Source organism: Thunnus thynnus, chromosome 18, assembly GCF_963924715.1.
Source record: "Thunnus thynnus chromosome 18, fThuThy2.1, whole genome shotgun sequence".
Lineage (NCBI taxonomy): Eukaryota > Metazoa > Chordata > Actinopteri > Scombriformes > Scombridae > Thunnus > Thunnus thynnus.
In genome coordinates, this window is record NC_089534.1 from 10,594,092 (window position 1) to 10,619,445 (window position 25,354).

Sequence of the window (25,354 nt, forward strand, 5' to 3'; positions counted from 1 at the left end):
TTGAGCTGCCATGGCAGTTACTGGCCTAACCATGCGGAGCAATTTGGGGTTCAGTCTCTTTGGTGAGGGGCATTTTGGAATGTCGACAGAAGGAGGCCGGAATCGAACCGCCAACCGCGTGATTGCTTGGTGATAGTGTCTAACTTGTGAGCCACAGTTGCCCCAAAACCTTGCCTCCTTCGAGCCGGATTTGAACCAGCGACCTAAGGATGTCTATTGTTATTCCTCTACAGTCCTCCGCTCTACCAACTGAGCTATCGAAGGGGTATAGAGAGTCGTGTCAGAAAATGAGAAAATCTGAATTCTGAGTTTGACTGTGTTAAAAACAATTATCGGTGATCATAGATAGCAGGAGGGAGCTAAAAAGAGGTTTTTGGGCCTTTTCCACAAAATCCCTTACAATTTGTCACTCACTCACGTATTGATGGCATTGAGCTGCCATGGCAGTTACTGGCCTAACCATGCGGAGCAATTTGGGGTTCAGTCTCTTTGGTGAGGGGCATTTTGGAATGTCGACAGGAGGAGGAGGGAATCGAACCGCCAACCGTGTGATTGCTTGGTGATAGTGTCTAACTTGTGAGCCACAGTTGCCCTAAAACGATGACTCCTTCGAGCCGGATTTGAACCAGCGACCTAAGGATGTCTATTGTTATTCCTCTACAGTCCTCCGCTCTACCAACTGAGCTATCGAAGGGGTATAGAGAGTCGTGTCAGAAAATGAGAAAATCTGAATTCTGAGTTTGACTGTGTTAAAAACAATTATCGGTGATCATAGATAGCAGGAGGGAGCTAAAAAGAGGTTTTTGGGCCTTTTCCACAAAATCCCTTACAATTTGTCACTCACTCACGTATTGATGGCATTGAGCTGCCATGGCAGTTACTGGCCTAACCATGCGGAGCAATTTGGGGTTCAGTCTCTTTGGTGACGGGCATTTTGGAATGTCGACAGGAGGAGGAGGGAATCGAACCGCCAACCGTGTGATTGCTTGGTGATAGTGTCTAACTTGTGAGCCACAGTTGCCCTAAAACGATGACTCCTTCGAGCCGGATTTGAACCAGCGACCTAAGGATGTCTATTGTTATTCCTCTACAGTCCTCCGCTCTACCAACTGAGCTATCGAAGGGGTATAGAGAGTCGTGTCAGAAAATGAGAAAATCTGAATTCTGAGTTTGACTGTGTTAAAAACAATTATCGGTGATCATAGATAGCAGGAGGGAGCTAAAAAGAGGTTTTTGGGCCTTTTCCACAAAATCCCTTACAATTTGTCACTCACTCACGTATTGATGGCATTGAGCTGCCATGGCAGTTACTGGCCTAACCATGCGGAGCAATTTGGGGTTCAGTCTCTTTGGTGAGGGGCATTTTGGAATGTCGACAGGAGGAGGAGGGAATCGAACCGCCAACCGTGTGATTGCTTGGTGATAGTGTCTAACTTGTGAGCCACAGTTGCCCTAAAACGATGACTCCTTCGAGCCGGATTTGAACCAGCGACCTAAGGATGTCTATTGTTATTCCTCTACAGTCCTCCGCTCTACCAACTGAGCTATCGAAGGGGTATAGAGAGTCGTGTCAGAAAATGAGAAAATCTGAATTCTGAGTTTGACTGTGTTAAAAACAATTATCGGTGATCATAGATAGCAGGAGGGAGCTAAAAAGAGGTTTTTGGGCCTTTTCCACAAAATCCCTTACAATTTGTCACTCACTCACGTATTGATGGCATTGAGCTGCCATGGCAGTTACTGGCCTAACCATGCGGAGCAATTTGGGGTTCAGTCTCTTTGGTGAGGGGCATTTTGGAATGTCGACAGGAGGAGGAGGGAATCGAACCGCCAACCGTGTGATTGCTTGGTGATAGTGTCTAACTTGTGAGCCACAGTTGCCCCAAAACCTTGCCTCCTTCGAGCCGGATTTGAACCAGCGACCTAAGGATGTCTATTGTTATTCCTCTACAGTCCTCCGCTCTACCAACTGAGCTATCGAAGGGGTATAGAGAGTCGTGTCAGAAAATGAGAAAATCTGAATTCTGAGTTTGACTGTGTTAAAAACAATTATCGGTGATCATAGATAGCAGGAGGGAGCTAAAAAGAGGTTTTTGGGCCTTTTCCACAAAATCCCTTACAATTTGTCACTCACTCACGTATTGATGGCATTGAGCTGCCATGGCAGTTACTGGCCTAACCATGCGGAGCAATTTGGGGTTCAGTCTCTTTGGTGAGGGGCATTTTGGAATGTCGACAGGAGGAGGCCGGAATCGAACCGCCAACCGCGTGATTGCTTGGTGATAGTGTCTAACTTGTGAGCCACAGTTGCCCCAAAACCATGCCTCCTTCGAGCCGGATTTGAACCAGCGACCTAAGGATGTCTATTGTTATTCCTCTACAGTCCTCCGCTCTACCAACTGAGCTATCGAAGGGGTATAGAGAGTCGTGTCAGAAAATGAGAAAATCTGAATTCTGAGTTTGACTGTGTTAAAAACAATTATCGGTGATCATAGATAGCAGGAGGGAGCTAAAAAGAGGTTTTTGGGCCTTTTCCACAAAATCCCTTACAATTTGTCACTCACTCACGTATTGATGGCATTGAGCTGCCATGGCAGTTACTGGCCTAACCATGCGGAGCAATTTGGGGTTCAGTCTCTTTGGTGAGGGGCATTTTGGAATGTCGACAGGAGGAGGCGGGAATCGAACCGCCAACCGCGTGATTGCTTGGTGATAGTGTCTAACTTGTGAGCCACAGTTGCCCCAAAACCATGCCTCCTTCGAGCCGGATTTGAACCAGCGACCTAAGGATGTCTATTGTTATTCCTCTACAGTCCTCCGCTCTACCAACTGAGCTATCGAAGGGCTACACATTGTGGCGTCCGAAAATGACAAAAAGTAAATAGTGTATTTCGCTGTGTTAAAATCTGTTATCAGTGATCAAAGAGAGCAGGAGGGAGCTGAACAGAGGTTTAACCAGCTGAGGCAGTACAGTAATTACAGTTCTCTTGTTTAATAGGTAACATGTAGGACCTGGGATTAAATCCCTATTTTTAGCTTTAAATTTAGTTTTCTGTCTACAGGCATTTATATACAGTAGCACTTTCTCCCAATTGCCCCAAAAATATACCTCCTTCGAGCCGGATTTGAACCAGCGACCTAAGGATGTCTATGGCTATTCCTCTACAGTCCTCCGCTCTACCAACTGAGCTATCGAAGGGGCTGGAAGTTGGAGTGTATGAAAATGAGTATAACCAAGTAGTGAGTTTGGCTCTGTTTAAAACAGTATCAGTGACCACTGAACACAAGAGGGGCAGAACACAATTTTAAACAGCTGACACTACAACATCAGGACGATTATTAAGTGATCCACTCAACCGTCAGTGCCATAATTGCCCAAAAACTTCAACTCCTTCGAGCCGGATTTGAACCAGCGACCTAAGGATGTCTATTTTTAGAACTCTACAGTCCTCCGCTCTACCAACTGAGCTATCGAAGGGGCTGGAATCCTTGGAGTATAAAAAGAAAATAACCAAAGAAATGGTCTGGCTTTGTTGAAGCACAGTAACAGCGAGTGATGTTTAATCAGCTGAGGTTTAGCAGACTAACTTGACTGTCTGTCCCAATCCTAACCAGTTGTTACCTGTAATTTTTTTTTCTTTATTTTGCAACCGAAAGGGAGGCAAAAAGAAGAGATTTAGCCATTTTTCTACTGTTCCGGCATTTGCATGTGGATGAGATTGGACCTGATCGCTTCCACACTTAAACAGCATTCTTTTAATTAGCCTTAGCCTCAGAATCCTCAACACTTGATAGATGAAAATGTCATTCATTCATTTCTTTTTCAACTATCTGTTTTTTAGTCAGTGAATGTGATTATGTGTGTATGTCTGTGGTGTATGTGTGTGTATGTCAGTGCATCACTGTGAATGTGTTTACTTGCTTGTGTGTGCCAACACATGTATATGTGTTTCGTGTTAATCTCTGTCCTTGCTCAGCAGTCACACACACTGCTGTACGCACACAGAGCAGTTTGTCCCCTGTGGGCTACAGTAGCTCCCTTAGTGTGTTTGAGTGTCTGCTCAGCTGAATACAGTAAATCCTCTTCACTGTAATCACTGATCAATAATAGTGATCTGAGGCCAATCATCGATACTTTTCCATCTGCTACCATTTGGCCAGAGCAAATAAACACACCCAAAATGATTGAACAGCCTCTGAAAGGGCTGGACAGCAGACACCTGCAGCTGATCTGTACAACATGAGTAAAAAATGAGTAATATCAAGATATAAGCAGACTTGCTAAAAACATCTGAGAACTTCTTTAACTACAATATACACTAACATATACTAACACATAACAGACACAATCCCCTCCCTAAAACCCACACACTCAGGTCTACAGTATGAACCCATCATTAATGCGTTGAGCCGGATGTTTCTGTGACCTTTCTCTTTTTAGGCCTGACCCCAGCAGATGACCCTGGAGAGGGATTAGTCCCTGATACGCCTAATTAACCCCACAGCACACTGCCCAGACTGGAACAGCAGCTACTCGCCCACACTACAACACCCAGACCCCGCTGTATTTATTTCCTTCTATGTTTCATTTGGTCGGGGTTCAGTGGGAGGCTCCTTCAGTTTTCATTAGCTTTTTCAAGTGAAAAATGAGATCATAACAGAATACAGTGGCATAGCATCATATTAATGCCAGCAATGTAGTACACAAGTCTCCAAAGCTTTCTTCTGCCTTCAAACCACAGCTGAAATACTTTGTCCAACAGCACTTAATTCAAATTGAGGGGATATGAATGAGCCAAGAAAGTAGTAAATAATTGCAAAGCAATAAGAGCAAATGCATAACAACCATTTTAGGGTGTTACTCAAAGTTTTGTGATGAGACACCAAGAATACCAAGATCCTATTGTCTTGTCTAAGAAAAGCATAAGTTTTTTTTGTGTGTAAATCCCTGAAGGAGCTACAAGGTTTTTGTCCAACACCTGCAAAATTCATCTAAAAACCAAAAACCACCTCACCTTAAAATCAGTTAATGCTATGCTTCTTAACTCCCTTTCCAAAACGTTTTCCAGACACCCCTCTACCTTGACCCATCCACTAATACTCCCCAGCACACTCTGGCCCTGGCTCACTCCTGTGTAATCCCTATGCAGCCTAAACAAGTGTATTTTGACTGTGAGGTTTGCAGAAAGAAAAGCAAGGGTTGGATTTCCACAGGGGTTTAAAACAGACAAAAACATCCACATTGAAATCTGCGGAAATGAGCCTGTTAAACATAACACATGTGCACATGCGAACACATTGAGGTTTAAATAAAGGGTGACAAATCAGCTTTCACTGTATAACCAAGGATGGAAAACATATAGGATGTTTTCGCTTATATATTTCTCAAAATGAAATTGAAAAATCTATAAAGAGTTCTGTACACTGTGTCAACAGGGAAGTCCAGATTTTTATTTTGCCTCTATCATGATAAGTCATTGTAGTTTCCGATTAAGATTTGCTCCTGTCCTACTCATATTTCTTACAGTGCCCTTTGTTTTTAAATACTCACATTAGTGTGAATCTGTTGTGACAGGAAGTATTTGGACACCTGCTTCTATATTATAGCATAACTGAAGTGCAGCAGACCAGCACCCCCCTGTAGCCTACTGGTTAAGCTGCATGCTCCATAGCTGCAACATCAGTGGTTTGATTCCACCAGTGGACATTTGTTTTCTCTTTCTCTCTCCCCTCATTTTCAGTCATCTCTCATCTGTTGCTGTCCAATAAAGGCATACAAACTAATACATTAAAAAAAAATACTGCCGTAATTTACAGCCAAAACCAGACTTGGTTCTCCTGCAAAATATTGCTGAAATGGCTGCAAAATTATCATTTTAAGCTGAAGTGTAAATATTTTCTCTGAAATGGTAGGCTCCTCTTTATTTGTTCCCTCTGCTCAGCTGTTCATTTGTTCACAATCCTGAGCTCTAGGAACAGATTACAGTGTTTAAGCAGAGCACAATGGGGCATTTTGACAAATGAGGAGGACATACATGTATATGGTGGGTTTTACAATATTATTATTAATAATAATAATAAGATGATATAAATAAGGATTCAAAACCGAAACTGGCTTTATACAGCTGATACCAATCCATTTAGAAATTGTGTAGTAGTAATATTACTCAAACCACTTAACCAAAAAGTTAATAGCAGTCATGTTTATAAGTCATATAAGTACCAACACCATTAAGTCAAATCCAGTTCAGAATGATCCACTAAATTGTCTAACACTTGCACAAATGCTTCACATTTGATCAGAGTAACTGGATGGCAGGCATTTACGTTACTTGTTCTTTATAATATGGCTATAATAGTTCTTTACATGGTGACACTTAACTACAGTCAAACACACATACATACACACAGCTGTATTCACAATCACACTTGTACGCATACAGATACAGTACAGTATGTAAAGTATCCCGGGTTGGGCTCAGACGACGCAACTGGACACCCAACTACAAAACAGTTGCACAGAACGAGACACTCTATTTAGAAGGTTACCAAGCAACACCTCTCCAAGCTTTTATTTTTAATAGGCTGTAGTAAATAGCACCAATAAGCTGACTTTTTATTTAGTTGGCTTAAGTTACTGTGTTTATCTATAGATTTATGTGACATATGCTAACTCCCATCCTGTTCACACCTCCTTTGCTGTTGCATGTGTGTATGTGTGCCTGTGTAAGAGTTGGTGTTTGAACAAGCACATTTATAGCCATTTTTTTTGGTTGGAAGACGGATGAATTAGGTACTGTAAATAGACTAGGATACAGTTTTACTACAGTATACACATACACACATACACAGGAACTAACAGCATTTCAAAGAGAGCACAGCAACACACAGGAAACCAACCATGTCCTTCTCATATCAGCCTCAGTGTTTGTTTTTTTATCTCTTCAGATAGACTTATGGGTCCCTCCCTACAGCTGCAACTTTTCCCAACTGTGTCATTTTGATAACCGAGTGGTTGTGAATGCATGTCTTTGTCTTCATTACTGTATTGTGTCTAGGTTGTGTGTGAGTGTGTGTGTATGTGTGTTTGTGCAATCATCTAGCGAGGCCAGTGTCTGCCACGCAGGTGTGAAGGTGTGAAGGAAATGAAATAAACCGCCTCCTAAGCATATGTGTGTGTGTTTGTGTGTGTGTGTGTGTGTGTGTCCTTGTATACCTCTATGTGCTCTTGTGGGTGTGTGTGAGAAATTGTGCATATTCTTTGTATGAGTGAGTGTCTGCTATTAAACATCTCACGCTATCACTTTACATATTAGTTTAGTCACACAGTTCTAATGTTTTATTTTTTTATTTCTTTTTGGTAATAGTTCAATGCATAACCTGTCAATCCAAAATCATTTTCTTTGTCACTTCTGTTGAAATTTGAGTTTCTGTAGTTGAACCGCTTTTCTTTGGTGGTCACTCCCGAAGACAGGGGAGAGGGTCCGAGGTGAGGGAGGGCAGAGAGGACAGAGGGGGGTTAGCAGTTATTACAGGCATCCAGAGAGCAGGACAGATGGTTAGACACTGGTCAGAGTTACACAGCAAAAGGCTGTAAAAGAGATATGGGAAAACCATGTGTGTGTCACCTAGTAACGTATACACATATGCACACAGATACACACATACACCCTTGCACTTATCCATTCGTGTGCACATTTGCCATACATGATGAGAGGAAAAGGTTTGAAGCAGAAGGAGAACCTGGGTAAAAACAGCAACTTGTCCCAAAATGCTATTTAAAGGAAAACTAGAGTTTATTACGACTTGGGTTTCATTTTTGTAGCTTTGGCCATTGACTCCATAAGTAATAATAACTATTTACTCACCAGGGTAATTGCTAAGATCTCAGCACCAAACTTTGCTACAAACAGGCTCAGTGAAGAAACAAACACAGCCAGTCAGACAATCAAATAGGCTGTAAAGGCTCAAACTTATTTGTGGGATAAAACAAAATTATTACCCAAACTCAGTTGTAAACATCCATCACAGTTTACGGACTAATCCCGGTTCAACTTTGGCCTGCAGTACTTGCCACAGTTGTGTACCCTCACAATTTTCCTGTGCAATAAGGGATTATTAGCAACATTACAGAAGCATTCAGTTTCAGTTTTACCTCCAAATAATGATGGCAACAAAACTTCTGGTTTGTTTACAACCAGTATGACCCCCTTTTCTTGTCCCGAGTGCACTGTATGATGTGACTACAATGTTATCAGAACAATGAAAATAAAACAAGTTGTAATGAACCCTAGTTTTCCTTCTTTTCTTTCCCCCTCCAAGCTTGGAATCTGCCTTTTCCAGTTCCTCATTTAAATTACATCACACTTTGTGAAATTGAAATGGCAGCTTAAGAAGGAAAGTTTCACATTCCAGGGGTCATTTTAATCGCAGGTGAATATTTTTTACCTTGCAAGGCAGATCACTCAGCGTCCTATGAGGATTCTCGTGTGATCTCGTGAATCCAGCTGCTTCGCAAGGAAAGACAGTGACAGACAGATGGTTCATCCAATCACCTGCCAAGTATTTTTTTGAAAGTGCCTGCCCTTTTCCATGGACGACTTTTCAGATGGTTCTGTGTGATAAACCATCTGACACATCAGGTTAGAATATTTTGTTCATCTTTTGCATCATTTGATACACTTTTTTCTGTGACTCAGCATGATATCAGCATTTGGCATCTTTCAAAAGCATTCCAAAGTTATGGCTTTGTATGTTTGAATGATGCTTGTCTACACAGCATGTGTTTGTAATGATACTCACTCCAAAGGCTGCATGGGGTCAAACAGAAACCCTATTTTAGTTAACAGCAGAACAGTTAAAGACAAGTCATGTGAAAAAAAAATCACTTTCATTGGCAGCTGTACTGTAGGTTTAAAACCAAGCCCCAAACTGAAAACTAGCTAGTTAAAGAGGTGAAGACTAGCGACATGTCTGCTCATTTTTCCTCCTACGCTATCTATTTCTGTGAGGAGAAGCAGACGCTTCACAGATCATAAAAAGAGAAAAATAACACGAAGTAGCATCAACAAACTTTTTTCCCCAGCGCTGCTGTCAACACCCTCAGGATCCGGGTGACACATCAGTTCACTGGAACCACAGACAGGCGCCAAGGACAAACCTAATCTGCTTACACATCTCTCTCTTTCTCTGCTTTGGTCTGTCCCAATCTCCAGGTCTTTCTCTCTGCCTCTCTCCAGATTCTCTCCACTCACACCCAAGCTTACACTTACACCTGCAGTGAGGCGAGACTATCCGAGCCGGGATCTTTACGGAGGCAGAAGGACAGATGAGATAGGTTGTGAGAAGAAGCTTCATCTGTTTCATCTGTAACGAGTTGGTGTGTCATGGTCACTGTTGGTTTCTGGTTCTGCTCTGTTTAGACATGTATGTGACCTGTGTTTATGTATGTGTTTGTTTGCAGTTGTGGTTGTGTTAGCATCAGGGCATACTAAACCGCTGACAACAATTTACCTCTCTGATATTATACGGGTAGAGTCTATAATCTGGGCTGCAGAGGTTACTGTCAGGTCAGGATTATAATGTTTGTTCAATTATACATTTTGAAACCAACTTTAAATATCAAAATAGAGGAAAATCTAAAGGTATAATGAGGAAAGCGTGGAACGGAGTGGGAGTCGAGAAATTTAGAGACCATAAATAACAACAGAAATAAAAACCAAACTGATATTAGACAATAATTATTCATTTTCGTACTATTCATTACCATTACTATTGATCAAAGTTAAGATTGTGTGTACAATGTGTATGAACTTGTTTTTAGTTAATGCTGTATCCCTTTAGCCGTTGCCCGTATACTGATCCTGTAGCTTCTGCTGCATCTTGACTTGAATTCATGTGTGACAAAAAACATCTCATCAAGCAGATTGCCTATTGTCGCAGGAAGAATCAAACTGGAGTAAGGCTTCTACCAACTATTGTGTTTAAGACACACATGCTTGCCTGTCAGCTTACTCATGTGAGCGTGCTTCATTCCCATGACCAACCCTCTGCAGGAGAGGCTGCTGGGAAGGACACGGCATTCGGACGCCAATGTAGCATGAGCCCCTCTCCCAGTAAGACTATATAGTACTGATCGTCGCACGCGCATGTGTGTGTACGTGTGTGTATGCTCATGATATCATCTCCCAGTGCTGCTATTACCCACACCTTTCCATCCGGTTTAGACCCATGACCAAATAAACACCATTCACACTCCATCTCAGTCCACACACACACATATGTAGAGATACAAGGCCTTGTGTCTGTAATTGAAATAAAACAGAGTGTGAGCAGAGTTTACGACCTGCTGGTTGTGGCGATGCACTATAAACCCTGCTCAACCAAAGGAGTTAGTCTCTCTCTTTCTCTCACATTCCCACCACCTTTCATACATCTTGACACACATGATTTCACATTTCAGACTTGTCATCAATGTATATTTAGCATTGAATGAAAATATGTTTATTCTGTGTATGGATTGTTGCTGGATTTCTTATGAACCTTACATTTCACCTTTTTTCAACTTGTGTGTTGCACTGCAGGATGGTTCAGTGTGATAACATGTGGGGGTCAAAATAACAGCAATGGCTTTCATCAGCCTGGCTGCTGTACAGGGGATGTTATTGTTAAGATTTTAGTTGTTGAAATGTGAACACGCTAGCCATAAAAAGATAAATCAGGTACCACAGGAGGAGAATGCCTTTAGATACATTAGTAACCTGGTTACTGTAAATCAATGTATATCCTGATTTTATTTTGTTACTGTGTTAGTAAACTGTATTAGTGAAATAAGATGAAAAATGATAAAATGTTCAGCTGTAGAAGCCAACTTATTTAGACTTCTAAAGGCTTTGTGTTAGTTTCAGTTTGGATGAAATTCACCCCGATTATGGAAACCAGTTTTCTCGTTTACATGATGTTTAAGATATCATCTGACCGGAGAGGTTGACTGTAACCCGGTTACTGAAGTGCATGTAAATGTACTGAGCAGCAGCATGACGCAGCACCAATTAACAAGCAGACATGGTTGAATAGCGGTACATGTTATTTTCCCTGCAACAGTTCAGACTCTCTTTCTTGCCTAAACACATTTTCCTCCTGCGATGACAAAGACCCGACACATCATCAAAGCTGATAGCGAGTCCGCTTGGATGCACTCAAGTATTATACATACTGACACAGCATCAAGACCCAGAGCAAAACAGCAAGACTCAACCCAGCCCAGTAAGACTGACTCAAGTCCTGTGTCGTTTTTCCGATATTAAGAACTGAGTGGATCATTGAAGACCTAGTCAGGTCTTACATGGTTGTTTCTGGAACAGAACTATTGTTGCTGTGCACTCTCCCCCTCCTTCCTCACTCTTTCTCCTTCCTCTTCTCCTCTCATTTGTTTTCTCTCAGTGCTAATCTAAATTCCTCGTGAACACCTTCCATCACATGCCTGATGATCCATGCAGAGCGCCCTCCCTGATGAAACTGTTTCATCACTCCTACAACACGCATACACACATGTACTCACACACAATGAGCACTGTAGTGTGTGGCTGGCCTTGACCTTTGACCTCATCTCCCATAATTCCACTGTGTGTTTGGATCCCACACACACTGGCCTCTGAGCGCTAACAGATAAATCCAGTGGACTTTCACCAACACAAACAGGAGAGGCACACACATACACTCGCAAACAGTTTGTGTGTGTGCACGTGATTGTGTGTATTTATGTCTGTGCTTATCCATCCCTGTCTACGTGTGTGTCTGCCTACAGTAATCCTATATTTACAGTGTGTGTGCATGTCTGATGATGGTAGACAAAATGTTAGCATGCCGTCAGTGTGTGTGTGGCCATGAGCGTTCTCCCCTCTGAGAGTTGTATTTAATTTAGGGGCATGGCTACGACTCCCTTGACTGCTGTAGGCGTCACGCTCTGTAACGTCGCATGGACCCACAGAGCGGCCAGAGGAGAGGAGAGGAGAAGCTGGTATTGCAACAGACGCAAGTAATGGATAACTGCAAATCTCGATGTCCCACTCTTGCTTAAAATTCAAATCTAATCCAGGTTGGCAAAATACCCAGATTCGCTATGATCTGAGGCTAACTACTCTTTTTTTTAATTAGATAAGAACAATGTAGCAGGCTTCTAATTTTTAGCTAGCCCAGTGTGATGCTTTTGCCAGTTATAATGACAACATAATATCAGGTTAGTAACTTGACCAAAGGCCAAAATAAAACTCTCGACTGTTGGGTGGTTAATTTGCGAACTACACACTAGTGTGTGTGCTCTGCCAAACATTGTTTGTTAGTGAAAGGAATAGGGTGGATGGGGGGCATACAAGATGCAAGACTCTGACACAACAGACCAGGGTTCACATCCTGAGTCCCGTGTATGGTTAGGTTTAGACAACAAAAGAACTTTGGTTATGACAGATTGTGGTTTCAGTTAAATGTTATTAAAAACACTTGCTTCAAGTTTTCCCCTCATACATTCAGTATAAAGATATTTGCAACTTGCAAAATATGTTCATTAACAATATCCAGTCATTATGTTGAGAGAAAACGTAATTCAGCCAGCAGTGTCCTGAAAAACATATTTTCTGTTGGAATTTAGTAGTATGTGAAAGTAATTTCTGGGAGACCGAATTGATTTGTGAGATACATATCTAATCAATACTTTATATCTTGTGCTGCTCATCTCATTTTTAAGTTGTGGATACAAGTTGTGAACATTAGTTAGGTTATCTCTTAGTCTTTTGCCATGTTAGCCAACAAAAACTGATTATAGATATCAAATTAATATTTAATTAAGTTATTTATAAGATTATTTACTTACAAATGCTGAAAGTCAAACTTAAGTGGAGTTGATACGGGATTTGATTCGATAAGCACATTAATTTGTGTATTTCAAATGCAATGGATTGCTATGAAACCCCAACCTAATCTTCCCCCTACATGTGCCAACTTTTAATTTCTTTTGACACCTAAGAGGAAGAGACAACAAACAGAACTTCTCTTCGAACTGATAATACAACTCATCAAGATCCAGTTATGCTCTTCATACAGCAGCGACACACGTTATCCAAGTTTAAGGAGAATGACAGTCTTTAACTTACATGACCAGAAATCTAAAATTACACTCCAATTTATTCCAAAATGTAAGCGCTCAGCCACAAATGTCTGTGTTAACCCTCTCATGTTGCAGTCTGAGGACATATACTGTCTTACCTCAAATTCAATTACAATGACAGAGATGGGCGGCTAGCGTGTGTTGCGTGCATGTGGGCTGCATGCATGGACAGATACACTACAAAAAGGGCGTGTGTTTGTGTGTGTGTGTGTGTGTGTTTCAACTGTTGTCGCTCTGCCTATATGAGCACAGCGTGTCTAAACGGGGCCGTGTTTAAGCCTTGTAAACACTAAACATAGTGGGCTGTGACCAGCATGCTGCCATGCTGCTTGTGATTAGCAGGTTACAGCAGAGTGATCAGAGAGAGCCAGGCGAGCGGAAACCAGAGAATGTGTTTTATGTGGACCTTATTTTAACATATATTTCCCAGAATTAGCTCCGCCGTGGCTGAGCTAATTTCAGACGTCGAGAGGTATACACTAAATATACTGTCACAAAACATCCAACAGATGCAAAGACAGAAACTAATAAAATGTCAAAGGCTTTTTTTGCCAAGTTAGTATATGAACGTGCATTGCTGTGGAGCATATACATATCCACCCAAAATGCACACACATGAAGCAGAGGCTGTGTGGGTAGCGTTGCCTGTAAAGTTTTCCTTGAAAAGAACATTTTAAAAAGATTACATGGCCGAAATGCGAGCATGTGTGGAAGATTTGGACATTTCTATTTGTGTCTGTGTTAGCACAGGCTAAAAAATCCATTTTGACCAGAGGTCTAAGGTGTCTCATTATCAAGTTCAGAGAGCAGATGTCTTTGTGCACAACACTTCCTAGCATACAGAGGTGCTAACTGAGGTGGCGTGGAGGGATCAAAAGAGGTCTAGTCCAAGCAGCCCATTACCCCCATAAACAACCACAGACACACACTCACACACACATCCTCATGTCCCCTCTTACCCCCGGATCAACCCTCTTTGTGCTCTTGTTGCCCTGTTGTCCCTGTCTGTCAGCCACATCCCCTACACACACACACATACACACACATACACACATACACACATACACCAGCACCACTGGCACAGGGGCACACAAGCAGTCAAAATAAAGTTATCTGGAGGTAAACATCCACATAGCATTATCGCAAAGATAGGGGGAGGGGGATGAAAGAGAGGGAAAAGAAGGAATGAGACAGCGATAGGTGTTATCTGCGGTCATCAGCTAGAGGGAGAAGGTGTTGAAAGGAGAAAGCCCCAAATCCTAGACATCAGTATCTGAAAGAGCAGGAAACGCACATTGACACAAGTGAAAACTAACACCCCGTAACCTACACGCCAACATCGTGCATATTAGGGCAAAAACACTCTACAGGGACTCACAAGTTAGGGCAGATGCCACGTGCATGTTGCAGCAGCAGTCAGTGAGGCGTTGAGGTGACGCCATTCAATCTGGATCAGTGATCTAAACACACAAACACACATAAGCAGGACTGTTGTGGAGGTGAAGTCAACATATCTGGGAACACTTCAGACACTGAAGTGCTGCACCCTCAAGACAATCAGATATTACTGGGCCTTGTTATTAAGACATGTGAGTGTGTGTCAGGCCAAGCTGCAAACTGCCTTGTATAAAGCCATCAGAGGTTGTGGCAGGAAAGGCCAAATCACTTACATATTTTACAGACAGCAAAGGAAAGAAGGAAAAGAGGAAATGAGAGGTAGGGTCTAACAAGAGCTGCGTGTCGCTCTGTGAGTGTGTTGGGGGGGTGACAGCATGTTGGCAACACCTCCAGAATTAACACCTTATTATTCACACATACATCATTGTGTGTGTGTGTGTGTGTGTGTATGTGCGCAGGCCTGTGTCTGCTTTAGAGGTGGGTTTATGAGGCAGACAGAGAAGGGAGTGTGGATGTATTCACAGGTTGGGGTAAAACATGAGCCATTATTCATTAAAAAAAAAAAAAAGGCTTAAGAACATTCTGTTCATGCATTGCAGCTTTTGTACTGATATCAAACCTGAATGTGAGACTGTATGAATTTCATTTCTGATTACAGTAAAAAAAAGACCAAAGGACTTGTCAGTGAGAAAGCTTCTACATCATCAAATGATGGGTTTAAATGTAGTCAAACCTACTATTCGCTGCTGTTGTTATGACAATCCAACAACACGTGATTCATTTTGCTTGACAAAACATGTCTTGCTGTCGTCAGCTGACAACTTCAGCTTCCAACCAAAGTTTTACGATGGGTGGAGGATGTTTTTTTAGTAGCAAAAACAAACAGATCAAAATTTCAAAATGCTTGAAAGTACCCAAACAAAATATGTGCAAGCTTCAATTGTATGCCATGCTTTGTTTGCCTCATATCATCCATTTCAAGCATTCCACATATTGTTTCACCATTTACAGACAGCTTTATGATGCATAATAACAAAAATACAGGAATCATACGTAATTTAATAAAACCTTTCCTTCGTGGCATGTTGGGGCACACACTGAGGGGCTAACGCATTTTTTATGGGGCATAGCGATGCTGCATGGTTACTGACCAGACCAGGAAACTGGAGATGGACCATGAGCTCACCCTACACCCCAAAACTTCCTCTGTGAGTAGACCTCATCGTCCCACATGCATTTTTCTCCATGTTGTGTGAGGCAATACTAACAGACCCAAATAGAGACTCTGGTGCTGTAAACATTAACGCCATTATGTGGATTAAAAAATGTTATTATTTTGGCAGCACAATGATGTCTCCAAATTGTCTAATTTTCTAAAAACAAAACTTATATCATCAGAATAATTTAAAAGATATTGTAATCATGTAAAAAATCTAAACAAAGGGGTCTAAGGAATTAACTTTGGAGATAATAACTCCAACAAATAAACAAAATACTTTGAAGTGACACCAAGGATACCTGCTGAATACAAAATTAAGGAATTCATTGTTTCATTAATTATCACACTGAGAGTCTATAGTCTGCAAGTTGGGATCAGAGGTCATGATTTTAACCTCACGCCACTTCCTCTCACCCCGAAAGTCATTCCTTAGAGCAACTCAACAGGTCCCTCTCTCTTAACTCCTCCCCTCTTTCTCTCCGTCTCCCTCCTTCCTTCCCTCCCTCCCTCCCACCTACTACCCATCTCCTCCCCCCCTACCTCCCTATCATCCCTCTGTGCTCCTCCCCATCCTACAAGAGTTGTGTGTATCACTTCAACCTTCATATGTAAAGATAAGTGATAAGTGTGCACTGGTGTGTGTTTGAATGTGTAATTAATGAGCTTGCGGGGGTGAGGACATTCCATCAGACGGCTGTCTCCATGTGCAATCAGTCGTTACCTTAGAAACACACGGAGGAAAACCAGATTTTCATTAAAACAACACACACACACAAACTCGGACAGAGGCAGACGAGATGCCACCCTCCTTATTCCAACTTTTATCCTATCGCTGACCTCTTAATTACACACAATTACAGAGACAAATACACGCGTTTATCTTCTTCATGGCCTTCCTCTCTCTGATATCACAAAGTCTATCCTCGCTATCCACAGTTATTATCCTCAACTTCTGGGACTGCTCTGTCTCTTTGTAGTCAGTTGGCTCTCTCTGGTTGCTGTCCGGTCGGTGAGGCTGCGGTTATTTATCACCCGACGGTAAAATGGTGGGGGCTTGCCAGGCGCCCGGGCCTTATTAGTGAGATTTACAGTGTGCAGGAAAGGCTCTCAAGAGGGAAACTCTGCTATAAGCACCATCAGCTGTTCATCAGATAACACCCACATGGCTGGACCAGTAGATGGTCCATGCATGAGAACTCAAGCACACATACAAAAGGTACAGCGGAAATATTTTTTTAATTTTTTTTAAACCTTTATTTAACCAGGATGTCCCCTTGAGATTAAAATCTCTTTTTCAAAGGAGACCTGGCCATGATAGCACACCATTACAAGTTTACACAAATTATAGAATACAGTAAATACAGATAAGGAACAATCAAGGAAGAAATAGAGCATGTTAAAAACAGACAAGGACCGACAGATACTTAATACAAAATCCAGTTTAGGAATAGCAATTGCACCCTTCAGTCACTCAGTTTTTTTTAATCAGAGCTTTGAACTCTCCCAGGTAGACAAAATCATTAAGCTGTAGTGTGTTCTTCAGGTTATGCCACGACCAGGGCGCAAAATAAGAGAAAGCTACACCATCAAGTTCTGAGCAAATCCTGGGTACCTGGTAGAGCATCATAACAGCTGTTGGTGAGTGACAGAAGATTACACAGATATGAAGGAAGTTTGCCCAGTATTACTCTGTAAATAAAAATATACCAATGATGCTGTCTCCATAGGCTTAATGAAGACCAGGAAACCAGATCATAAAGTCAATAGTGATGTATACGGGACAATGAGTTGGATATAAAACAGAGAACTGGGATACACAGAGTCTAGGCAGTGAAGTGTAGAGGAGGCAACATGCGTGTAAATAAGAGAACATAGCCTGAACAAATGTTTTCCTAACTGCTAAATTAAGGCAGGCCCTATTTCGATAATAAAACCCCAGCCTAACCTTCAGTTCCTTCACTAGGTTCTCAACATGCACTCTAAAAGAGAGCCTGTGATCCACCCAAATACCCAAGTACTTGTAGGATGACGCTCTTTCAATTGAGTCCCCTCCTAAGGTATGAATGCTAACAATATCTGAGATCAGGGAGCGAGCTCTGGAAAAGATCATAAATTCGGTTTTCTTAGCATTAAGAACCAACTTTAGACCATACCACGAGGCCTGCAGTTGTTTAAAGACCGTCTGGAGCTCATCAACAGCCTGACTCAGAGAAGAGGCAACTGAATAGACTATTGTATCATCTGTAGGGGTGGGAGGATCAATCCCAAAACATCGATACTACAGATACTACGTTTCATTTTTTGAAGCTCGATTCTAGCGTCAATAGGATCGATACCAGTTTCGGTTCCTCTCGTCTACATTGTACCCATTTCATCAAAGAGTAGAACTGTCTGTGCAACGTTCCTTTGTCGTGAACAGTGAACACATCTTTGTGCATGCACTCTTTGCTTCTCCACTGCTGTTGTCACGTCATGTATCGTGCACTCAAACACACGTACCCTGACTACCGGTACCAATCTGACACATGAATGCAGTGGCTGAACGAAAGAGGAGCATCGTGTGGAGCTATTTTACAGCTGTCAATGAAAATGTTGCAAACTGCGATGTATAAAGGAAGGCTGTTCGCTACTGTGGCAACACCACCAATTTGTTTAAACACATGACAAACCTTGAGAGACAAAACTCTAAGCTGCAAAAGAAATGAAGGAAGGAGGAAGGAAATGCTTCAGACAGACCCCCAACACAAAGACAGAGTTGACTGGCAGGAATGTCCAGGTATACAGTATATAGTGGTGAAATCAATACTTCAGTCAAATCGGATCTTTAGCATTGGTTAATGTTACATTTTCAAACCGTAGTTGGTCATCATTAACTGTTTAATCAGCTACTACTAGCAGACTGATTAAATATAGACTATATTTAGACATTGAAATGATATATTCAGCCCATTGACACTTGTTATCTAAATTTATTATTTTAATAGAACTGAAAAAATGATACCACACGCTTCAGTTGGGAATCAAACCCAGATCTTACAGGTGGCAATGATTGCTAACCTTTAGCAAATCATTTTGGTGGTCATGAAAATGTATTCAGATTTAGCCTATCGATGATGCATTCACCTCTTAAATCATGACATAGTGCTCTCCCCTACATGAAAGGGAATAAGCCACTTTTAATAATCAAAAGTAACTGTATCAGTATCAGCAATTCTGGCCAAGTATTACTTGGTATCGGATCAAAACCGAATTTTGCAGTATCCCCTAATCATCTACATAAAGATGCACTTTAGCTGTAAGCATGTCCTTCCCAATATTATTTATAAAAATATAAAATAAGACAAGACAACCCTTAGAGATGTCCATAAAGCTTGACTTGTGACCAAATGTATATACACACTGGGTTCCATCTGCAAGATAGTTCCTGAACCACTTTATAGCCTTGTCACCCCTATCGACATCACTGAGTCTGCCCAGCAGCAGCTCATGGTCGACAGAATCAAATGCCTTGAACAGATCAACAATCAATATGCCAATTTCACATTGGTTTAAAACATGGAAACTATATTTACTAGATTGACCTTCTGCTGTCTGTATTGGCGTTTGGTGAGAAAGTTTGATTTGGATTTTTTGATCTTTTCCTCCCATTAACCATCCCATAGCACTAGCATGGATGCATTTTTTGAAATAATAATTAAATCATAGCTAAGGAAGTCAAAATATCTTTTTTTTCAGTACTATTTTATTGCATTCCAGCTTTATTGTGCAGTTCACAGTAGACAGTAACTTTGGGGCACTGTTGGTATATCAGATGAAAAGTCTAACTTGACAAGTTTGTACAAATAACATATCTTGTGTCAGTGTGTTATAATACTAACCAACTCAGTTGTAATTTTTAATGTAATGTCATGAATTTAACTGTTTCCCTATCAAAATTAATCGATGTGGCTTGAAAAAAAAAACAAAAAAAACACTCGCACGCCACAAAAGAGCTCTGAGTTCAATCTCCAGCATAAGCGCAACCAGCTTGTCCCACAGCTTTAAACACATCTGGTGGTGGGAAGCCAGCGAGGGATCATGTTTTTGTTGCTGTATTAAAGATTCAGAGTGCTTGTGCAGAGATTCCATCTCTGTGAACTACTTCATACTTGTTCAAGGCCCCCAAGAAAAACACTGGGCTGTGCAGGGCTTTTAGTGGTGAGGCCACAGTTGGAACTGCAGGTCACATGACCAGAAGTTTTGCCATGCACATCTATTACAAAAGAAAAAAACTGCAAAATTAAGAACATTTTCTGAGCATTACACATATTCAAAATGCTCAAAATTTACATTTTGTACCATCACACACATTTAAAAGCCACTAGAGAAACATTTAGTATTTGCACTGGGTGAGCAGCTTTTACTGTAATAAAAAAGCCACCATGTGTGAATTCTTCATCTAATCTTTAATATATCAATGCACAATACACTCTTCAAACAAAGGTCCCCACTTGCAACTGAAAAACAATGTGGACTGGTGACTCCAAATATATCAGATGTAGCATACGGTACAGCTGTCACCTTCACCAGGCCAAGAGTGGCTGTTAGCAGCAACAAGTATTTCAGTACAGGAGGAACTAGCTGATCCAAACTGGTCGACAAAGGGAAGGATGCAAAATTAGATTTCCTCTTTCTAACTATTTTTTGATGGGTGTTAAAAGAATGCGAGAGGATTATTTTTTCTCTTCCTAATACTGGCACTTTTGTCCCATCATTCAGTGTAAAATACAGGTCCACACTTTGACAAATAAACTTATTAATTTTCTACCATATAAAAATGCAGTGCAAAACCAAAAAAGAAAGAAGTGTGTGACTTTTTTTGATGGGACTGTTCACCTTGGATACACACCTAACACCACTCCTTGATAGTCCTTGCAGTCAAGAGTGCAAACTCTTGCACATTGTTAATTTTGACCTGTCACAAGCCTTTTCTCACTGTACACCTACACTCACTTCCAGACACACAAATAGCCTTTACAGTCCCACACTAATGCTCTGGCGTTAGCGACATTTGCCACTTGTCACACTTGATGAAACCCCTTTAACCAACCTTATACAAGTGCGAGTGTTAAAGTTGAATGTGTGCTTGTCATATCTCATCGCTATAAGCGGTGGGCCTGCATGCTCTTATCGGGGCTCTAAGTGCTGGAGTGGGTGAGAAAAGACAAACAGGGTCTCTGTCGTGTGTCTCCGTCACGGCCTCGGGGTTCAGGAGCTGGTCTGATAGCAGCGAACAGCATCATTTGTCACTTATGCGTAAGTGTTGTTTGAGACACAGACACCACAGATACAGCCACACATTTATGCACTGTTGTTTACAGTTTCCCCACACACATAAAATGTCACAGCCATTGCCATTTCCCACATCAACACAGTGGCTCCAAAACCAAACCTCTAAAGATCCTATTTGTGCCATTCATAAAACTGCGTACTGAAGTAATTGGGTGCAAGAAATGACCCAAACCCGGGTTGCTCTACCCAAAACTCAAGAGATAATAGGATTCAACATTCAAGAAGCAAAGTTTCCAGAATTCAATTGCTCAATAAATGTGATCCAACATCTTGCGATCTCTCTGGCAACATATATTTGCTTGGCAAATTATTGAAATACGGAAAAAAAAAGTTGGAGCAGACTTAGCGGTTTCCCTGGCATCAGAGTGACAGACCAACCAGGCACACAGCCCTTCACCAGGACCTACAGTTTTGACATTCATTCAAGCCCTTAGCAGTGATGTTATATGTATGAGCCCACTAAACAGATCTTGTGGAGCACTTTCACTATCATCCATATGCAGAACTTTCTTCCTTCCTCCGAGGCAGCGGCGGTTGTGGGCTGGACGCTCCTGACGAACGCCCTTCCTCAGAAGCCAGAGAGATTGGAGTGATTTCTTAAGTTGTTTTCTTGGCCTCTGCTACGGGTACAACAAAAGTGTTTTTCATGTGAGTCAGTGTGTGCTTATGTGCCTTTGTATTTGCGTTTGTGTGTGTGTGTGTGTGACTATGATAACTATGATGGGGTTATTTTAGATTCAGTTCCTCTGCTCCTCTGAGGCTGTCAAAGAAGTTGGATGAAAGACCACAGAGAGAAAACCACAGAGGAAGAGCGTGTGTGTGTGTGTGTGTGTGTGTGTGTGTGTCTGTGTGTGTGCGCGTGCGTGTTCGTGTGAATACAAGCGGTCCGTATTTACATGGCAAAAGTTCATTTCTGCTCTTTGAAGTGGGGAGTATCAGTGTCTTAAGAAAACACACTGAGGAAAGGGCAGTTGACTGTGCGTGTGCGTGTGTGTGTGTGTGTGTGTGTGTAGGTGCGAGGGAAAGAAAAAGAGAAAAACCAAGTAAGAGAAAGAGATGAAACCATTAATAACTTCTTTATCGCAGAGGTCCCTCTTTGCCTTCATCCCCTTCTCATCCTCCCTTCATCCATCTTCCACCGTGCTCAATCTCACCGTCAGCATTTCTTTCACTACTTGTCTCATAGCAGCAGAATGATGGGGCTTGGTGACTCCAGCCCTCATAAATTTGATAATGAGTCTCTTCATTAATGTGATACTAACTCCTCCCATCTTATTGTGTATGTGTATGTGTGTGTGTGTGTGTGTGTGTGAGCGTGCGTGCATGTATGTTTGTGTTTCCACTGTCCTCACCCTTATCTCCCGCTCAGACAAAAAGGGCAAGTCTCCTCAGAAAGGGAAAAGATTACACACACAGAAAACAGTTGGTGGGGAGAAAAAAAAAGAGCAGAAGATAAATGAGAGAATGATAGAGCACAAGTAGATGATAGCTGGAGTAAAAAAGGGAAGTCTTCACATTACAAGGGAGACAAAGGATTCATGTTATTTAAGAAGGACTGAATTATAAGGAGCGCTACGGAGGAGTAGAACGTTGTGTTTCTACTACTGTTTTTGTTTCTGTTGTTAGCTTGGTCAGCCAACTCACACGGGATGGATTATTACATGAGTGTAGGATATGCATGTTAATATTTGGCATCTAGGCTCTCATGTCGTCACTCCCCACAAGGTAGCACCAAGCTCAGCACAGCAGGCGTTGGGGAGTGACGATATTAACTTTCCCTCCATGCAAAGTTAGACCGAGAGCCTACAGATGGGATGCTGGGATGGAAGTATGGCTTTTGAAATACCAACGTAATAAAAGGACGCAATGAATATGTTACAGTGAGAAGAGTGTGCCATGCGAGTGTGGCCGTGGACTCAAGTTGACTGCCTGAACTTAAGTAACCCACGGGCTTTTACATAATGAGCAGCAACAGCAATAAATAAACTAAATAGATGAAGACAGAATGAAAGAAAATTGGGAGCTCAGAAGTTATTCAAATAAAGTTATCCAGTTTATTAAAATCTTACCTTTTTTCTAGGATTAGGCAAAGTTTTATACAGTGCATTTAATATTTTTATTATATATATTTTTATATTTTTAGCTGCTTTTTCACTGTTAAAAAAATTACAGCGATGAAGCAACTGGGCTATAGTCTTGTAGCCAGAAATGTATGAGCAAAAAAAATAGTTTGGTTTTGAAGAATTTTAAAATGAATTAATTAAATTTGTTTTTTAAGTATTCCTAAGCCACTTACAAGATATCATAAATTCATACAAGCCAGAACAAGATTGCTGCATATACATTTTCAACCAATGCCACAATGAAGACCAAAAATATGCTTGAACTACTTTCACAATCAAATCTTCAGACCTTCGGTGTGTGCGACTCTACTTCATAAATCACTGGCAAAAGCATTTACTACATAATACTGGGGAAATCAGAGTACATACTAATTAAATAGTCCATCTTGCCCTCTTTTCCAGGCTTTTGGGACAAAGTTAACAAACTTAAACACATCAAAATTTAACAACCTTTCCTATTTTTGATCATCTGTACACCAATATATTTCATGGTTTTGTCAAACCATTTCATGGAAAATTAATTTTATTAAATCATCATAGTATGTGCAATAATGAAAATGGAACCTAGTTCCTACTTCATCCAAATCACACAGCTCATTCAGCTCACAATCTGTTTTCCTCCTGAATATTTTTGAATCTTACCAACCTCAAAGGCCACATAAATGTGAGCCCAGGCTTTTCCTTTCCTTTGCAATTGTAATATATGCCTTTCACGCTGTCTCAGTCAGCTGAATCATTTTAATATCTATTTTATAATGTTGCTGTCTGTACCTGCAAATTCCTGTCACAATCAGGCTTCACCAAATAATCATCTATCCGTCACACCCAAAACTCTTCACCCTTTACCCCGTGACCTCCGCGTCATCCAAAAAGATTGTCCATAAAAACTTTGACAGGCAGCTTGCGAGCCCTCAGATGATGATCAATAGACAAAAAGACACACTCCTATAACTACACACACACACACAAGCCCACATGTTTTACGAACTTTAAGATGTCTTGTAATAGGTTTTATTGAAAGTGAGAGAGGGGTAGAGAGAGAGCGAGTAAAACTGAGTCAGAAGGAGACAGACAGATGGAGACAGAGAAGTGGGGAGCTCGCTCCATCGCCACCATGTCTAAAGGAGCTGGTATCTCCAGATAAAATAATCTGGTTATTCTCAGCAACACCGGGAGGAGACATGCCTTTTACATGCCGTGGCCTTGTGAGTGTGTGATTGCATGCGTGTGTGTGTGTGTTAATTACATCTACAGGGGAAAGATACAGTACATTATGACACATTAACTTTGCTAGTCTTACTGGAAAGCTGTATGAAAGTGTAACCTGTTCCTGTAAGTACACCTCGCTCTAGGTTCAGAAGGAACTATGTTTTGAGTGCAATAACCATATCATAACAGACGTGCATTCAGTGAACTGCAACTTTAGTTTGTCTTTGGATAGCAAAACAACGAAACTTGCATCACATTTATTTTGGATATGCAAAGTAAATAAACTGGGCCCTTTAAACCAAAGAAATTGTCCTCAATTTTCCTTTAAAGCAGTTTGGTTTGGTTTAGTAATCACTTTAGATCAGTATGTGTATTTGTCCTTATGTGGGATTTCTCCACAGTTTCAAGCAACTTCCAAGTCAGTGTCTGATGACCACAGAGGAAAACTGGTCAAAGTCAACTTAGTTTGAGTTCAGGTCAGATGGAGGTCTGATCTGTCAAAGTCTAATGAGTAAGAGTGCACTCTTTAAGTATAATGGGTGTTAGCTGGTACCAATCTAGGTGACTGGCACGATCTTACCACAAGGCAGATAGTTCATCCGGTTCTTTCAGTGGCAATGTGGATCTGGGTTCCTGGAAATCAAGCTGGGAGGCTCGCCATCTACTGGAATCGCTGGATCTTCGTCACTGGTTCTTCTCACTCAATAAAAGATCTGACCTGCATTTACAAACAGGCTTATAGTCTCTGTTCTGTTTTCCTTTAGATTTCACCTTATGCTGTACAACGTCATACTAGATCATAAAAAAATAAATCAATGCAAATACTTAACATATTGAAAATTAACTGTTACTCTTCAGTTCAACTTCCAAATTCTCAAATGATATCAGAATTATTTGTTCTAGTAAAATAAG

General features: G+C 41.3%; 1 protein-coding gene and 9 non-coding genes across 11 annotated transcripts in view; all 10 read right to left on the bottom strand.

The window, feature by feature from the left end:
- LOC137169031 (hormonally up-regulated neu tumor-associated kinase homolog A) overlaps window positions 1-25,110 on the bottom strand; it is a 129,497-nt gene extending 104,387 nt beyond the window's left edge. The window contains exons 1-2 of one of the 2 annotated variants that reach the window (XM_067571972.1): window positions 25,023-25,106; window positions 14,541-14,622 (exon numbers count right to left, since the gene is read on the bottom strand). The gene's annotated coding sequence lies outside the window, so the exon portion shown is untranslated. Of the gene's footprint in view, window positions 1-14,540; window positions 14,623-25,022 lie in introns of both variants that reach the window. The other variant, XM_067571970.1, reaches the window with a different exon arrangement.
- trnay-gua (transfer RNA tyrosine (anticodon GUA)) lies at window positions 176-264 on the bottom strand. Its single transcript is given in 2 exon segments — window positions 176-211; window positions 228-264. It is a non-coding gene; the product is annotated as a tRNA-Tyr (tRNA).
- Window positions 606-694, bottom strand: trnay-gua (transfer RNA tyrosine (anticodon GUA)). Its single transcript is given in 2 exon segments — window positions 606-641; window positions 658-694. It is a non-coding gene; the product is annotated as a tRNA-Tyr (tRNA).
- Window positions 1,036-1,124, bottom strand: trnay-gua (transfer RNA tyrosine (anticodon GUA)). Its single transcript is given in 2 exon segments — window positions 1,036-1,071; window positions 1,088-1,124. It is a non-coding gene; the product is annotated as a tRNA-Tyr (tRNA).
- trnay-gua (transfer RNA tyrosine (anticodon GUA)) lies at window positions 1,466-1,554 on the bottom strand. Its single transcript is given in 2 exon segments — window positions 1,466-1,501; window positions 1,518-1,554. It is a non-coding gene; the product is annotated as a tRNA-Tyr (tRNA).
- trnay-gua (transfer RNA tyrosine (anticodon GUA)) lies at window positions 1,896-1,984 on the bottom strand. The gene is given in 2 exon segments: window positions 1,896-1,931; window positions 1,948-1,984. It is a non-coding gene; the product is annotated as a tRNA-Tyr (tRNA).
- Window positions 2,326-2,414, bottom strand: trnay-gua (transfer RNA tyrosine (anticodon GUA)). Its single transcript is given in 2 exon segments — window positions 2,326-2,361; window positions 2,378-2,414. It is a non-coding gene; the product is annotated as a tRNA-Tyr (tRNA).
- On the bottom strand, window positions 2,756-2,844 carry trnay-gua (transfer RNA tyrosine (anticodon GUA)). Its single transcript is given in 2 exon segments — window positions 2,756-2,791; window positions 2,808-2,844. It is a non-coding gene; the product is annotated as a tRNA-Tyr (tRNA).
- On the bottom strand, window positions 3,111-3,199 carry trnay-gua (transfer RNA tyrosine (anticodon GUA)). The gene is given in 2 exon segments: window positions 3,111-3,146; window positions 3,163-3,199. It is a non-coding gene; the product is annotated as a tRNA-Tyr (tRNA).
- On the bottom strand, window positions 3,390-3,478 carry trnay-gua (transfer RNA tyrosine (anticodon GUA)). Its single transcript is given in 2 exon segments — window positions 3,390-3,425; window positions 3,442-3,478. It is a non-coding gene; the product is annotated as a tRNA-Tyr (tRNA).
- Window positions 25,111-25,354: the final 244 nt, after the last annotated feature.